The sequence below is a fragment of the Dermacentor andersoni genome, chromosome 1, assembly GCF_023375885.2.
Source record: "Dermacentor andersoni chromosome 1, qqDerAnde1_hic_scaffold, whole genome shotgun sequence".
In the NCBI taxonomy this organism is placed as follows: Eukaryota; Metazoa; Arthropoda; class Arachnida; order Ixodida; family Ixodidae; genus Dermacentor; species Dermacentor andersoni.
The window spans coordinates 79,173,005-79,177,349 of record NC_092814.1 but is presented as its reverse complement, the minus strand read 5'-3'; positions in this window follow the sequence as shown (position 1 = coordinate 79,177,349).

Here is a 4,345-nt window from a genome sequence, read left to right as displayed (position 1 = left end):
AAAGCCGGGATTTTGAAACATGCTATACCTATTGCATTGTGTTTCGCGTTTCGTGCGTGGTCAGAGCGGCGCTTCGGCCGTGTTATCAATGGGCTTTTGTTATCAAAGTGATCAGTCGGCCTTGAGAAACGGATAAGTGTGACGTAGAAATGAGAGGAAGGAATAGCTACTGTCAGGATTGGGGGCTCAATCCCATCGCTCGTAATCAGTTGTCAAGATTGGAGTCGGGCATGAATTAGAAGGTAGCTGCCCATGCCGTCGTCCAACTTATCCACGCTGAGGACGTTGTTGAAGGGAAGGACTGCTTCTCATCGAGAACGAGGAATATGGGTTTATTTACAGTATCTACGTCAGGATGTTGCAGTTCATCAGTCTAGCATGACTGCTAGAGAAAGTGCACTGAGCAGCCGCACAACAGTGGTTTATAAACACTCGGTCCTCCCTCGATCCCAAGGTGAAGGAAACATTCGACCCGAAGACGAGCCGCCTCTTCGCGAGGGATTACACACACACACACACACGCACACGCACGCACGCACACACACACACAGGTTCACGCCCCCCCCCCCCCCCCGAAGGCAGAAGGCCTTCGCAGGACTCGGAGCTGACCCCCTCAGCGCGGCCGCCGGGGTGTCCATTGTCTTGCTTCTTGAACGGCGCGTGGGAAGGGGTCTCCGTAGACGTTCCCGCGACAACTCCCCCGCTCATAGCAGATCAGATCCGCGGTGGCGGGTTCAGGCACGAAGCCTGCTTCGTCAAACTCGGCTCCAGCGACGGAGAGTCGAGGACGCGCGTATTCTCCACACACAGTCGACTTAGTGACGCCGTCGATAGGTTTGCGGTGACGTTCCAAGAAAAGTTTGCCGCCGCTGTCGCAACTGGCTGGCAAAACTTGCACGTTGCCACCTCGGCAGGCCATTCCTAACAGCTAAAGCTTGCATGTCAGCGGGCCGTTTTTAACAGCGCCTCCATGGCCCGGAAAATCTCGACTGTCCAGCGCTGTCAACCGCTGGGCAAGAAGAGAACGGCTGGTGGCCAGGGGGTGATGCCTTGGCTCGCAGCGACCACTTGTGTAATGATGTCACCGCCCCAAAACGTCCAACAAGGACAGGCAACTGCAAAACGAACCCCACAACACGGCTCTGCGCCGAGATGACGTACCTTCGATCTCACTTTAGACCCGCTAGGCTTCAAAGAAAACATATGTGCAGAAAAAAAAAATGCCAGTTTTTGAAGCAATTTTGAGCTGACAAATTCAGCAATTGTGGAGGGAATCCTGCTAAATGAGAAGGGATCTTCTTGGCTTAACAAAATTAGCAATAGTAACCCTAAAATTTAGGCGGGACCCTTAAACGCAGAATTCAAATTAGCCTGCTCAAACCATCCGCATTGCTATCCAACTTTCCCTTTTTATATCTAACGGAGAAGTTGTACTCTTGGAGAGTAAGGCTCCATCGGAGCAAGCGGCCATTATTGTGTGTGACATTTGATTAAACCACGTCAGAGGACAATGGTCGATCTCGAAAATGAACTTCGCTCCGTACAAGTAACACGACAACTTCTGGGCGGCCCAAACTAAACAAGAGCATTCCTTCTCTGAAGCACTGTAGGCTTCCTCTCTTACATTTAGTTTACGGCTGGCATAGAGGATAGGATGCTACTCGTTATCGTCGCCGACCCGACTAAGTACCAGGCCCATACCTCTGTCGCTTGCGTCGCATTGGGCTATGAATTCCTTTGTGTAGTCTGGCGCGCGAAGCACAGGACGAGAAACCAATAGCGTTTTCAAACTTTGGAAAGCGTTCTCTTTGTCCTTATCCCAGTGTACGCTACTAGGTGCTCCCTTTCGGAGGGCGTCTGTTAATGGACTTGCCATTTGCGAGTAATTCGGAATGTACCGTCGATAGTACCCCACAAGTCCCAAAAATGAACGAAGGTCTGTTTTCGTGCGCGGCTGAGAAAATTCTCCAATCGTAGCTATTTTCAGCTCGGCCGGCCGTCTCGTGCCCTGGCCGACAACATGGCCCAGATAAGTAACCTGCGAACAACCAAATCTACACTTTCCCGCGTTCATCGTTAAGCCGGCTTCCCTCAACCGTGATAACACCTGTTTGAGGTGCGATACGTGTTTTTCCCAGCTGTCCGAAAAAATTGCTACATCATCAAGATATGGCAAGGCGAACTCCTGCAAGTCTTTTAGGACAATATCCATAAACTTAGAGAAGCTAAATGGCGCGTTCTTCAGCCCGAAGCTGAGTGCGAGAGGGCGAAAAGTGCCTACAGGTGAGATAAATGCGGCATAGCGGCTGGCACTTTCTGAAAGGGGAACTTGCCAGTACCCCCGCACGAGATCTATAGTTGAAATGTATTTAGCAGCGCTAACTCTTTCAATTTGTTCCTCAATGTTGGGTATCTGGTACAGCTGATCCCTAGTGATGGCATTTAACTTCCTGTAGTCAACACACGGACGAGGGTCCTTGTTAGAGGTTTCTACCAGTATTAGCGGTGACGTGTAGTCACCCTCAGCGGGCTCAATAACTCCCAACTCTAGCATGCGCTCTATCTCTGCCTTCATAATCTCTGTCTTGGCGACACCCTGTAAGGCTTTGATCTTACGGGTTCGGTCGATGTCAGCTCTATTTCATGCGTTATTAGTTCGGTTCTACCCGGCCGATCGCTGAATCTGTTGAGATATTCCCCTAACACCTCTTTTAGCTCATCTAGCTGCTCGGGTCTAAGAGCGTGCGAGCTTACCGAATGTTTTACTACTTCTTCTAGGCCGATTTCAGAGTTGGAGGTCTCCCTATACTCCTTAAACTTGGTACTAGTGCCATCCTGCTCTTTGATGGTATAGTTAACGACTCCGCTCCGCTCTACATACGGCTTCATCAAATTGCAGTGATATATCCTCACCTCCTTCCTGCGACCGGGCATTTTCAGAGCATTGTTTGTATCTGAAAGTTTGTGAAACACTTTAACGGGCCCGTCCCAGTGAACTTCAAGCTTGTTCTTTCTTGAAGGTTTGAGGATCATTACCTGGTCTCCGGCGTTAAACGTACGAAGCCTCGCATTCTTGTCGTAATAGAATTTGGCGTTCTTTTGAGCTACTCCCATGTTCATTTCGACTAGTTCTTAGGTTGCGCTTAGCCGTTCCAGCAGATTTAGCACGCATTCAACCACTGTAGGACTCTCTCCTCTTTCTTCCCACATCTCTCTTAACATTCTTAGTGGAGAACGGAGTGTCCTCCCATACACTAGTTCTGCTGGCGAGAACCCTGTCGCTTCATGTGGCACCGTTCGCAAAGCGAACAAAGTTGCCGGCAGACAGTTCTCCCAGTCCTCCTTGTGCTCGTAACAGAGCGCACGCAAAACTCGCTTAAGCACTGAATGCCACCTCTCTACACTGTTTGACTGAGGGTGATAGACGGAACTGTGTATTAACTTTACCCCGCACTTTTGCAAGAATGTGGAAGTCAGTGCGCTGGTGAATACTGACCCTTGATACGCCTGAATTTCGGCTGGAAACCCAACTCGTGCAAACACTGTCAAAAGCGCGTCTACTACTTCGGTGGAGCTGAGCTCTTTCAGAAGGATTGCTTCTGGAAACTTTGTAGTCGGACACAGCATGGTAAACAAGTACCTGTAACCCGATTTTGTTTTTGGTTGAGGCCTATACCGTGTCTATCACAAGTCGTCTGAAAGGTTCTTTTATTAAGGGCACTACCTTTAGTGGAGCTTTCCATGTCTCTCCTGGTTTACCCGAGCGCTGGCAGGCGTCGCATGATCTTACAAAGTTTTCTACGTCTTTGAAACAGCCAGGCCAGTAGTATTCCATAAGCAATCTTTGCTTTTATTTGTTTATGGCTAGGTGGCCGGACCACCCATTTCCATGACAAAGACTCAAAAGGTCCTCCCTGTACTTAGTAGGTACGACTAACTGATCTAAAATCCTACCCTTTCTATCTCTGTAGTGCCGATACAACAATCCTCTTCTCTCATGTATCGTCACGTTGCGCCTAGCAATGCCTTCTTTAGCTGTGTGATGTAATTTAGCTAAGCTCTCATCATTCTTTTGCTCGGCTGCCAGTGACTCTCTATCCACACGTAAGAGCTGATCAAAGTACTTTGAGGCCGGTGATAATAACGACCCTGTCTCGCTTGCGATTGCGTCAGCTTGCTCTTCCTGCAGGCTTGAACTTTGACACTCTAGTGATACACTCTCATTGAGCTGGTCAGCTGGCAGGCTCTCCTCAACAGTTTTTTTGTCCCTCGGGCCTAGCTCGGATTCGGGTATTGAAGTTGTCCCTTTTTCTGCTTCTGCTGGAGCAGCTTGTGCATTTTCAGC